We start from the raw sequence: 13,858 nt of genomic DNA, 5'->3' as shown, positions 1-13,858 counted from the left end.
AGAGCACGGGTAACTGAATTTGACTTGTATTCTGCTTTAAAGTAATGAAATTTGAATAATGGAAAAGATTAAGTAAAATACATCTAAATGTTACTAGCTATAGAAAGGGAATATCACTTGGATAATCTTTGAGAATATATATAATTACTTTAAAACATTGGTTAAATAATTTATTAAGCTAGCATTTGAAGACATTAAAGATGAAAATTTCACCCTTTCCTGTATCATAATATGATACTCTTATTCATCACATTTAGCCATATAACCCCAGATTTTAGACATGATTTTTAGCCATGTTTATAGGTTTAGTGTGTGTTTGCTTAATATTGTCCTGGGAATTTTTAAAAAACATATCCAATATTCTTTAAATTTTGCCTTAATAACCTAATGATATTCCAGTTAGTGACTTGGTTTTAATTTATTCAGCTTAACTAAGCCAGCAACAGAAGACTTATTTCCAGTTTTTCTGTGTTTATAAAATAAGTGTTAAATCTTGATTAGTTAAAATCATTTGTACAACTTGTGTCTACCATTCTGTTAGACTTAAAAAGAAGCCTAAAGGGAAGGCAGGAGACCTGAACTTGCATCAGAGTTTCTATCCTCCGTGAGTGTTTGAATTTGGCTGACTGGTTTCTGATGCTTCAGCAGCTATGCTCTCTTTTATATAGAAGAGTTAGGTTGGATGCATTTTGTGTTACCAAATAGACACTTAAAAATGATTTTTAAAATATATGAATCATAAGAGACTCAATGAGATTCAAGTACCTTAATAACACTCATACTGATTAGCTTTATGAATATCTTCTTCAGAGATTATATGAATGTGTATTAATTTTTAATTTAATTTTTTATAAAGTAGCAAATTAAGTTGACTACAAGAAAAGCTATAATTGAGCAGACCTCCCTCTTCAGAGCACACGTGCTGTCATAATTCCTGTCCCTCTACATTTTGGAACATTAAGTAGTCCTTCTTCTAAAAATTATGAAATGCTTGAGACAGCAAAAATAGTCGATGATATCCCATCACTCAGGTACTCACTGTAGGTTTAACAGTTGCTGAAGTTTGTTTATATTTTATTTAGATGCTGATTATTTGTTAGGTATTGGAGATTGACACAAAAGCCTCACATGTGCTTAAGTACATCCTCAACTATTGAACTATACCTCTTGTTTTTAGGAAAAACTGAAACATAACAGCTACATCTTGGTACAGGTTGCCAATCTGATTTGCTTTCTGTCCCAGAGGTAATTGCTTTTATGAAGATGATATATTTTCCGGAAGTTGTTCCTCAGTGAACATAAAAAATTTTAAATATATTTTGTGTCTTTAATATTTACATAAATGATGTAAAATATTTACTCTTATGTGACTTTTTATAGCCAATAGTATTTGAAAAGTTTTAAATATAGTTATTTTTATTGCTGTAGAATATTCCAGTATAGGACTTTACTTATTTTTTTTACCTATTTTATGTTTTTGTCAAACTATAATTTTTGTGTTTTTATTTTAATCTTACTTTTGTGTGTATGAATGTTTTGCCTACATGTATGTCTCCACATTATGTACATACCTGGTGTCCCGTATGGCTAAAAGAGGGCATTGGATTCCCTGGGCCTGAAGTTAGAGATGGTTGTGAGCAGTCATGTGGTACCACCAAATTGTCTCTCCAGACCCAAATGTAATTTTTAAAGGGTTACTTTATTTTTAAATACGTATTTGTATCTCTGTGTGGCTATGTTCACATGAGCATAAGGACTCAAGGGGGCCAGAGTCCTCAGGTACCCTGGGAGCTAGGGTTACAGGTTGCAGACTTAGGAGTTGGTATCCAAACTCAGGTCACCTTCAAAAGCTGTACAGATGTTTAACTGCTGACCCATTTCTCCAGCCCCAAATGCATTTTTTTCATGTAATTTTATTCTTTGAGGATTTTTATGTACTGTATTTTGGTTCAACCTACAACCCCTTAACTCCAATTTTTTCCTTTTAAAAATAAAAATTAAAAACAAGCCTCAAGTTTATGTTAATTTCATAATTTTTATGGAGTGATACCTGACAAAAGTGAAAATGTTTTTCTTTTTTAAAAAATTATGTTGGCGAGGCGGAAGAGATGGGTCAGTGGTTAAGAGCACTGGCTGCTCTTCCAGAGGATCCAAGTTCTATTTCTAACACCCACATAGTAGTGCACAGACACCTGTAACTCTAGTTCTAAGGTATTTGACCCCCTCTTCTGGCCTCCAGGAGAACTGCATGCATGTGCTACACAGACAAAACACCAATACATATAAAATAGCAATGCATAAACCTTTTACAAATCACTTTAGAGATGAAGATAATAACACAGCTGGTAGAGTGATTGTGTAGCATGCATGGAGTTCTGGGTTCAAGTCCCAGCACCTCATAAAAAATCTGTATGTGGTGGCACATGCTTATTACCTCAGTACTTGGGAGGTAAAGGCAAAAGAATCAGAACATCAAGTGTATCCTTGGTTGTTTAGTTGAAGGCTAGCCTGACATTCATAAAAATCCCTTTTCCCCCTTGAAATGTACCAGGGTGTTCTTTCCTTTTCCAACATTATAACTGCAAACTTAATTCACGAACAATGAAACTTGCTTCATAGCAGTTTACAAGCTTTTCCAATATCGCCACATTTGTCCCTCTTTGTTTTCAGTGTTCAGAAGGACCCAGGGCCTTACACATACTAAGAAACAGTGTAGCATTGGGGCAAACCATCAGCATCACACTGGTAATTTTTGAAGACTTGTTCTTTGAGGTTTAAAAAGTATTATTATTTTAGGTAGCATACAAACTATGTTTTCATTGTGGCATTTTCATACATGGCCGTCATATTTTAATTTGCTCAAATCACACATACTTTAACTTCTCTTCTCCTACTACCCCTCCCAAGCCCCCTTCCACCCCCTAAATAGTCCTCCTGCCTTCATGTCTTGGTCTTTAGGGTTCGGGGTTTCCTTTGTGTGCTTTTTTTTTTATTTTACTTTTTCTAGTTCTTAGAATGAAGCTCTGGTCTTACAGCTTTACAATATTCTAGTACAAATGAGGGAAGTGTACTTAGTGAGATAATCAGAACGTCCTACCCCGTAAGATATTTTAATATGAACTCAGAACCAGCATACAGTTTTCAGAAGCCCTATGTTTTATTTTGACATTGAATAAAATGACCAACTTCATACATTTGATTCTTCCCTATTTTCTTCAAAATGTATGTATGAATTCCACCTTTTTCTAGCCATTGCTCACTGGTGACTCATTTAAAATAAACTATCAATAACCAAATTATTCAGAGTTGACATCCATGGCTGTTAGTGGTAAATAAAGTCTTCAGTGTGCTTTGAGGTGTTAGGTTGTCTGACTTTCTTCTTCAGTGTTTCTTTTTTTCTGGAGGGCTTTATATCTTAGTAGAATCAGACCTTCAGCAAATTTGCGCTCTTTTGCTTTCCCGCCTGTCTAAGGAACGGTATGCCAAAGAATCACACATGCCATCAGCAGTTGCTATTCATAGGAATGGCTTTATTACTTACTAGTCACGTTTCATGTATTTTCTGGCCAGATCCTTTCATCATGATGTTCCCAAGGACGAAAAATGTATTCATAGAGCTCAAAGGTTGTCAAGTAATAAGCATTTTAGAGAAAACTCTGTCTCTGAGGAAAATAGATCATTTGCTTCCAAGAAGGTGGGAGCAATTTTTAATAAGTTATATGACTGAGCTGGTTACCTCTAGATAATTATTGTCAAGGAAATTGTAGGGAAATAATGGTACAAATAATACGAAACAAGATGTTTATACCCGGAGAGACAGAAATCCTACACATTGGTGCCAAAATTACTTCTAATAGGTACATGGGCTCTAATTCATTTTTCTTCTGTTTGGGGCACAGATTTATCTTCCTAATGTTATATGCTTAAGTTATTATCAAAATACAGTCATTGTGTGCACTTCCCTTACTCACTAGCTGCTTCGCTGTAGGAAATTTTTATGGCATTGTGCCTGAGTTTCCTCAGCTATAGAATTGTGATCAGAATTCCCTTCTGTGAGTTTTTAAAGCTAAGGAATTTTAGATGCAATACATTTTCCCTTTCAGAATTAGTCTCTGTTTATAGGGAATTCAAGAGTTTAAGTGATAGAGTATTGTGTCCTATTGATCCTAGATCAGGGTCCTACTACCCCAAATATTCCTAAGATCAATAATTGACAGAAGGTAGTCTGGAGGGTAGTTAATTTGCATGCTGATAAATAAGATAAATGTGTGGTATGATTTTTGTAAGTGAAATTCAATTAATATTCAATCTCTTGCCCAGCTGAAAGTGCTCCCTGGATTTGCTGGTCCTTCACTGACGCTGTCAAGGTAACCCAGCATTATACTTTGGAAAGCTCCCACATATCGCTTCATCTTAAATTGATTTACATAAGGTAATTTATGCAGAGAGTTTGTAGTGAATTTTTTAAGTATTTTTCATTTCTCACCTAGTGGAACCAGCAACATTTTAGAAGTGAGGAAAGGGAAGCACCCATGCATTTGGGTTTGGCAGGTATCCACACTTAGTAAGTTGTTTTATTTCTCTCCAGTGATTTAGTTAACTTGGGAAGCCTTGTTTAGATTGTATAAACAGGCCAAGAACACCTGCCCATTTCCAGTAGCCCTCACAGTGAACTCTGATGGTATCACTGGGCCTAGTGGGTTTTCTGCAGCAGGTGTTTACCATTAACTATTTTTCTTTGAACATGTTTACTTCTGTTAAGTCACATAAGATAGAATAGTAAACTGGACTCAACATGCAATTTGAGCAATGTTATTTGCTTAGTTTAAGTTGTTAGACCCCATGGATACAGAAAGGCTAGAAGGGGAATAGTATGGGAAAGGTAACTCAACAAGACAGAAAAGGATTTTTCCACTGATGGTTAGATAAGAAACAGGTCTGTTTTCATTCTTAAAGAAAATACTGATCTGTTCAGGGACATCAAGTGTGTCATTGTCCTGTTCATCAAGGACATACGGATTGTCTTCAGGCTTTGTTAGAAAAACATGAATAGAACTATTCCTGTTAAAAAAAATTTTAAGAGACCCTAAATAAATTGATATAATTTGAATATATGACTTCCAAACTTGGGAAAATTAAGCAAGTAAAGAAAATTCTACCAACCTAAATATGCAGATAGGATAAACTGTGCATAAATCCTAGGAAATAAAAAACACCAAGTAATACTGAAGTAAAAACCCAATTGTACCAGTCACATTAAATAGAAACCAGTTAAATTCACTCATTAAAGGATAGTCATCATACATTTAAGTTTTAATTTTTAAAATAAAAAATGATGATATAATGCAGTTATATCATTTCTCCCCTTTCCTTGCAAATCAAGCCTGGTTTTGGAAACCTAGCTAACTTTAACTAGGGCTAGTGAAGTAATGTTTTTTTGGAGAAACCTACAATTCACACTCTAATAAACCAACACAATACCTAAATTCATTTTAAATGTTAAAAAAGTTAATTATGATCTTTACAAAAATAACACTGATTCTTAAAATGATAGCTTGGAAGAAGATATAATAGCAAAATATCAATAAAAGAATAGTAAGACAACATTAATATCAGATAAACTTTGATTTAATGAAATCTTGTAAAAAAAAGATACTTCATACTGATGAAGAGAGAAATAAGCACAATGTAGGCCCTCAACAGCATAATTTTAATACATACATAAAGCAAAACATAATGGAATTATAAAAAGAAACTGACCATTCTTAGTAATGATGGGTAGCTTTAAAAAACACCTTTATTGGAAACTAGCTGAATAAAATCAGTTTCAGAATAAGCAAGTTAAGATCTAAATTAGAATGGGAAATAATCTTTAATTCACAATTTTTAGAGACAAAAGTAAAATTTTAACTCTAAAAGTTATGATTTGGAGAGGATTTTATATTCCAAGTTTCTAAATTAGAAACAATTTAAAGGTAAATGCTATAATTTAATAGAAAGATTTCAATTACTTACAAAAGAATAGGAAGTTCCTGAATGCAAGGCCACCTTTTAATGGCTACCCCAAAACTTTTCATTTGCAGTATATATTACAGGTACCATTGACAGTACATAAATCTGAAAGTGTTTGTTAATTTGTATTCTAAACATCAGTCAAAGTGGTTTATACCTGAGATCCCAACAGGCAGAAGGCTGAGGCAGAAGGATTGCCATAAATTCAAGGGCAGCCTGGGCTTTAGACTGAGGACTTGTAAAAAAAATTCTGCTATAAGATCAACACCAGGATTGAAAACACTGAGGGTTTTTTTATCCATTTTTGTAGTTTTATCGTAGATAGCCGTATTTTATGACGGTGGTATCCATAAATATAAAAGCATGTAATTACATGCTATAAAATATCTAATAATGTAATTTATGACAGGAGCTCCAAGAGAGTAGCACATTTGGGGATATAAAATTAAATAAGGTCCCATGTACCAGGTACTCTGCTCATTGCTCCTCCTCTGTGCCTTGTGAGACTGATCAATTCCACTTGGAATCACCAAATAGAGATCACATTTTTAATGTTGCAGGAAATATGACTTTCAAAACACACATGCAATAACTACCACACTCAAAATTGCTCTTTAGAGTTACTGTCTTACCCTTCTACCCGTGATAGTAGTACTCAATTTGAAGAAGTATGAACTGCTTCACATTTTGACCTCAGAAAGAGAAATGAGTCAAGAGCTTTTGCTGTCCAGGTGGTCCTCTTGATGTCGTAATCCTCCCTGAGCACACAAGTAATGTGAAAATCTCTAGGATCAAAGTTTTCATGATGGACAGCTGGGGTGAAAATCTCTGAGATGCTGGGGCTGGCTTTTGACTCCTAGAAAGCAGTGATTGTGGGAAGTGGAGCATATGTTCAACAGATTAATTGTCAGTATAATGAAATGGGAGACAAAGGGAGGCTAGTTTATATATCTGACAAGTGGGTTAAAGAGCATAACAAAAATGATTTTCAACCTTCTTTAAAAAGAAATGATGCTTCAAACTGAATAATCTCATTGGGAAGTCAAAATGCACATAAATTGTTGGATTGCATGGAGTTTTGTTGATATTTCCTTCTACACAGAAGCTCTGATTTTAAGAGGGAACTAGGTGGAATTTTTGTCTCAGTTTTGATGACTAGATGTTCACTTGGTCTGTGTGCTCAGCTTATTCAGATCAACTGTCTTATTTCACTTTCTGTTATGGGTCAGAATATTTATTTTTAAATTGTTATCAAAATGAAGAAACAACAGCAACAGAAACCTAACACTTGAAACTTTAGTTTTGATATTTGGACAAAATAAATTCCTTTATTCTCTAGGTTAAAGAATAGTTTTGCAGCATTTTAAATGCAATGACTATTTAGTTCATCTTCCCATGCAGGTTTTGTTTTCATAATTACCTCTCATTTTGGAAACATGTAAAATAATGTAAATAGCATACTTATATACATATGTAATTATTATGGTACACATGCATAAATGGCATTGGTCGCCAAGGATATTTTTTATCTGTCTAACTTTTTATATTTTGTATAAACTTTGTACTTAGTAAGAATGGTGTATATTAAAAAATACAGTGAGAAGAAGAAGAAGAACTAATAATAATGCTGCTTCAGTCAGTCAGGCATGGTGGTGCACACTTGTGTTTCCAACACTAAGGAAACAAAGGTATGAGGATTTCAAGTTCAAAGCCAGCCTGGGCTATATAGTGCGACCATGTTTCAAAATGAGGTTGGAAGGGAGAGGAGGAAGAGAGAATATGGAGAAAGAATACAAATTAATATAAATGAATTAATATCTTCAGCAGTGCTGTTCATGACAGAGTACCAGGTAATTTGAGATGAGAATTAGTTTATAAATGTGGACTTACATTTTATTGTTTTCCTTTTATTTTCCCTCATTTTCTTTCTTCTCTCCTAATTTTCCCTCTTTCCGCCTCCTTACTTTTTACTTCCTTCTCTCTCTTCTCTCCTTCTGCTCATATGAAGCAAGGTATCACTATATAGTTCAGGCTGGCATTGAACTTGTGAGCATCCTGCCTCTGACACCTGATTTCTGAGATTACAGGTATGTGCTGCCACTCCTAACTTCTTATTTATTGCCTACATGTTTGATTAAAAGTCAAGAGAGCTTTTTTGCAAAAGTAAAAACTTAAGTGATTTAAAGTATGGCAGGTTGGTGTCTTTTTTCTTTCTCCCCTTTCCTAGTGGCACATAAGATAATGAGACTTCGTTTCAATGGAGTATTTTTAAACCCGATTACTTAAAATTACCTTTTATAGATATTGTATAAAAGCAGACTTTTAGGCACATCCCACTGTTACTATTGACTGAGATAGGATTATAAATTCACAATGATCATCCCATAACACTTTAAGGTGCTTTAAGTATTATCTTCTAACATTTGTCCCTGATAATGAAGCACCTGCTGTCAATCTGGTTGTTGCTGCATAGTAGATAAATCTTTTTTCTCTCTATTAAGTTTCAGAATAGACTTAATTTTCTAGCATTTCAGGATATCATGTATAAGAGAGAGTGGGGGAAAGTTGCCTGCTTGTACTTAGTGGCCTTTGAATCAGAAGAGTCACTTTTCTTCATTTCTAGCTAACTCATGTTTTAATACCACAAACATTGCCTATGCCATTCTGTTTTTACCTTCTACATAGCCCTTTTTCCTTGTCTTTTATTTTCTCTCTTGCTTCTAGTTACCCGCTGTTCTGACAGTCTTTTGCTGTTTTTCTTGTCCAGTTCGCTGAATTTGTATTCTCTCCAGTTATGTGTAGCTATTCTTTGAATCTAAATGTTTTTAGTGTTGGGGATCAAGCCCAGGATACAATGCTAGGCTGTATCTCTGCCTCAAACAGTTTTTTTCTTCTAACGCTAACATCCATTTCTTGACTGGATTCCATGGTTTTTCACATTCATTTATTTTGTGACACCGTTTCTTTCTTGGACTTTTTGGAGATATGCAACACACATTTTAATGTTTTCTCCTGACTACTGTATTGTCTCTATTTCATTGGACTAGTGTTCTCTCATTTTATGTTCTAAAGACTTGGATGTTCTATGATTTTATATTGTATGTATTAGTCTTTGGGGACTTCAAAAACGTATGCAGTATTGAAAGTGAAGACATCAATGTTGAATGATGTCGTGGGCAAATTGCCTGGACCCTCAATATTTCTTCAACAGCTTCATGTTGCAAGCTTTACCTGAAGTTTCCATATCACTAAGACTACTTTGACTCACATTTTTTATGCATGACTACTGGACCAGCTTAGGAAATTATCCTGCTACTCTTCGTTGCCCTCAATAGATGGTGCCCAGATTTAAGTTCCACCAAGTCTCTGCTGATTGACAAGTTTCTAGCCTTAACCCTGGGATCCATATTGTTTTCCAGTACCATTGAGTTTCCACCTGATAAAGCACATATCTCATGTGTGTACTAAGCTGCATCACCTTCTGTTCATAAATGATAACTCCACATCTGTCTGATACCTGAATGATTGTCTCTTTCTCAAAAAAAGCTTTGCTTTATATTTTCAAATGTGTCATTCCATATTTTAAACTTGTATTTCTAGGAGTTTGGAGTAAGAGGGAGTGATTCCATTTTGGCTCCCATCTAAAATACTCACTGAAAAGTCTCATTGAGACCTCCATTGTTTTTTCTGCCGCTCTTTAACTCCTTTTAGGGTCTGGATTCACGAGCAAGTTTAATTCAGGAGGAACTGGTACCACATTCAGGTAGGTTCACTTTTGGCTCTGCAGTGACAACATGCACCACTTCAATTATAAAGTTTGCTTTTGCTGCAGCTGTCTCTCATTTTGAGACACTATCCCAACCATTTTTACCATGCTGTACCCACTACAAAGATGGCAGGATTATGCCTCCAGCAGTAGCAAGTCCTGCTAATATACAGAGGCTTTGTCTTTAGAAACCGAGTTTAGGGTTAGAGTGTAGATGGAGTAACTAAAGAATGTGGCATCTTCAACTTCAAAATTTGGAATTATATTATTTATCCCCAAGATAGTCTTACAAAATGAAGTCCTTTCAAATATGAGGCACAGAACACATTGAGTTCTGGTCTGTGTGTCCCCTTCATTTATTGTGAGCCATAGAAGTGTTCTGAGTTTTAGGCATATATCATGCTGAATTGAAGCCACCTATGTAGTACCTCTCTAAAGAGAAAGCATTACTTATCATTATATTGACATTGATTGGGCAGATTTTCCCTCTTGCATTTCAGAATTAATGATTTTTTGAGGCAGTGTCTCATGTTGGGACCCTAGCAGGCCTCAGACTCATGGTTAATTCTTCTGCTTCAGTCTTCTAAGGGCACAAGCCTCTATGCCTAGATGTATATTGGGGAAATAGTCATCCAGTTGTCGTCTAGGTAAGTGACAGTTGGATTTGTAGCATTCAGTAGTAGTGCCTGATGGCCTGGTGAAAGTTGGGTTATTCTCCCTGAAATTCTCCTGGATCCCATTATAATAAGTCATCTTTTCTTATGGGTAGCTCTTTGTCATGGGTCATGAGATATACATTTCAAGTTTCTAGACACTGTATTGAAGGGATGCTTCTTGTGATCTGTGGCTTTGTTTCTAAAACTAAAACTTGTTTTCTTTAATTAACTTCAGAAGATTGGCAGAGGGTAAAAGTATAAGATCTAATATCTACCAAAATTAAATTCTGTGAAGTATGTTTTTAGATCACATCTTGCTATGCAGCCCTTGCTAGGCTGTGCTGAAACTCACTATATGAATTAGGTTGGCATTGAAATTGCATCAATCTTCCTGTGTCTGCCTCCTGAGTGTATGTCAACAGATTCTGCTTCTAAACAATTCTTTCCCCCATGAAAACATTTTTCTCTTTAGAATGATTCAAATCATGTAACTTTTATTTGTGGATGAGAAAATAAGGGCCTTGCTACTTGTATTCTTATGTTAATATTTTACTGTCTTCAGTAATGAGATGAAATAAGTGTAAAACACAATCGTATAGACTATTCATATTTAAAACAATATGACAAGAGTTGTTATTCGACTGCCACTAATATCTCAGGGAACTGTTGGGTTGATTTTTCTGCCTTTTTTACTTAAAATAAATGTACCAAGATTGAGCGTGGTGACACATAACTTTATTCCCAGCGTGGGAGGCAGAGGAAAGCAGATCTCTGTGAGTTTGAGGCCAGCCTGGTCTATATAGTGAGTTCCAGAGCAGCCAGAGTTACATAGTGAGAACGTGTCTCAAAAACTGTAAAATAAATGCAACAAATTAAATTTATGCAATACCATTTCTAAACAACGTACAGTGTTTGAGAGGGCTTTTGGATTGGGTACTAGCACCTTTACTAATGTTGCAAGTGGTACTTTATCACATTAAGTGACAGTATCCACTTCTTTTGCTTTAAACTCAACTTACACCTCTGGTCTTATTCAGCTTCTCATTTATCTGTGGGAGCACGCCTCAGACTGGGAACATTGGTTTCAATGTTGTCTCCATAGGGATTGCAGTTCAACCCATAGCATTTGCAAGACCCCCCACCCCCCACCCATTCCTACTATTCAGACCAACATTAGGACAATTGCTACAGGGCTGCCTCTTAGCCTTGGCAGCTATTCCATGTGTAAGGTTTGGCTTTCACTCTCTGATGGAAAAGTACAGTATTCAAGGTTAATATTGAGATTCTGATTTGTTTGACTAAAATCTGAATGTGGTTATTTATGTCTTTGCCAGTTCGTGTAAATGATGAATGTGGTAGAAATGAAATAGAAACTACTCCTTCTGGCTTTTAGGTTTAAATCTCAAACTGAGCAATGCTTTGAGAAAAGTGATACCTTCTATGAACCAGAAGCACCTAGACACAATGCAGGATTTGTCTTAATGGTTCATGCTTGATTTTTAACAAGCATTTTCATGCAAAATCTGTTGCTTTTTTTCTTTTGGAATATTCATAGTTTTTCTTGCAGCTTGGAGGAGTAATGCCAAGAGGTCCCCCTTACTTTTTACACAGGTTTTCCCTCTGTCACATCTTGCAAAACTGCAGTAAGATATCATCAGCAATGTGTTAATGTTGATACAGGCAAGATACTGAATATCTCTGTCACTACAAGGATATCTTCCCCGGTTTGCCCTTTTAAAGAGGCATTCATATTTTTCCTCTCCCCACTCAGTCAGCCTAGTAATCATCAATCTTTCCTGTAATGATCGTCATTTCAGGATGGTTATATATTTTAATCTTTGGCAATATGCAAAATTATATACATTAAAATACATAGTGCGTAATCTCCAGAGAATGACTTTTTACTGACTATAATAATTGTATGCAGGTTTCATGATTGCTGTGTACATCATTTTTTTTGCTTCTTTCTATTGACATATGCTAATCCATTATGAAGATGCATTAGTTTAACCATTTAGTCATTGTTACAGAGTATCTGCGACTGGGTAATTTATAGTGAATGCTTTTCCTTCAGTTATGAAGACTGAGAAATCTGGGGCCTTGTATCTAGCAAAGGCCTTTATGCTGTGTATATCCAGGGCAAAAGGTACAACATTGGGCATGAAAAAGAGGGAAGGGGGTCAAACTCATCTTGTATTAATGGATCCTTTATAAGAAAAAAGTTAAGCCACTAATGTCTAATGTCTAATGTCTAAAGGGTCACCTCTTGGTTTGCATCAAGTATTAATTTTCTAATACATAAATTTTGGGGGACACATTTCAAATGATAATATCCATATATGTGTATATGTACTATATATTACTATTTGCTATTACAAATAAAGCTTCTATGACTATTTCTGTACATTTTTCAAACATAAGCATTCATTTTTCTGGGATTAGTGCCCAGGAATTTAATTGCTGGGTCATATGGTAGTTGCATATTCCGTTTTATAAGAAACTGCCAAACTGTTTCCAGGTTGGCTGTGCCATTTTCGCATACTCATCAACAATATGTGTGTGATCCAGTTTCTCTGAATTGTCACTATCATTTAGTGTTATCTTTCTTTTTAAATTTTATTCCCTTGTAGATAATGATACCATATTGCGCCTTTAATTTGCAATTTCCCCGATGGCTAATGATGTTGAATATCTTTTCCAGTGCTAATGTCTCATCTATATATCTTGTCTGTGGATGTCTTTCTTCAGCCAGGAAAAAAAATGTATTGTTATATGGATCCCTTTGTACAGGAACTTGGATGTTAGTGAATAATGTGATTTTACAAAAGACGGAAGTGATGTTCAATTGAATTTTTATTTAAATTTTTATTTGTTTATTTGTGTGTACATGTGTTTTGGGGTGTCTGTGGGGGTGTACAGTGTATATGAATACAAGTTTGTTTGTGATGGTCCACATGTGCTACAGCATGCATATAGAGGTCACAGGACAACTTCAAATGTCCTCTCTTCCGCCCCGAATAAGCTGTTTGGTGGCCTGCAAGCTTCTGGCCAATTCTCCACATCCTATCTAACCTTAGGAGTACTAGAATTACAGACACCAAGCATACGGCTGGCACACATGTTCTGAGGATTCACACTCAGGTCATTAGGCCTGTGTGATGAATCCTTGTATCCATGGAGGCAGGTGATCTCTAGCCCTTTTTCTTTGAATTATATTGATTTTTTTAAGAACTGGAAGTTTATATCACTGATTTTTCTGTCATTTTTGTGTTTAATTTCATTTATTTCTGTCCTGCGTTTTCTTCTGCTTGCCTTGGGCTTGTTTTGATATTTCTTGAATTGGGAGCTTATATTTTTTATGATGCTTTTCCTGTCTTCTAATGGCCACATTGTAAACCACCGATGTGTCTGTCTGGCTGCCTTT

At 35.3% G+C, this 13,858-nt stretch overlaps 1 protein-coding gene across 3 annotated transcripts in view; it reads left to right on the top strand.

Annotated features, from left to right (window-relative positions):
- Positions 1 to 13,858, top strand: part of Nup62cl (nucleoporin 62 C-terminal like) — a 65,014-nt gene that overhangs the window by 2,869 nt on the left and 48,287 nt on the right. Inside the window, exon 1 of one of the 3 annotated variants that reach the window (XM_040744457.1) lies at positions 4,343 to 4,432. The exons of the other annotated variants lie outside the window; for them this stretch is intronic. The gene's annotated coding sequence lies outside the window, so the exon portion shown is untranslated. Of the gene's footprint in view, positions 1 to 4,342; positions 4,433 to 13,858 lie in introns of those variants that run through there. 3 annotated transcript variants of the gene reach the window in all.

Source organism: Mesocricetus auratus, unplaced genomic scaffold, assembly GCF_017639785.1.
Source record: "Mesocricetus auratus isolate SY011 unplaced genomic scaffold, BCM_Maur_2.0 Super-Scaffold_100003, whole genome shotgun sequence".
Taxonomy (NCBI): Eukaryota; Metazoa; Chordata; class Mammalia; order Rodentia; family Cricetidae; genus Mesocricetus; species Mesocricetus auratus.
This window is presented reverse-complemented; position numbering and strand designations above follow the sequence as displayed.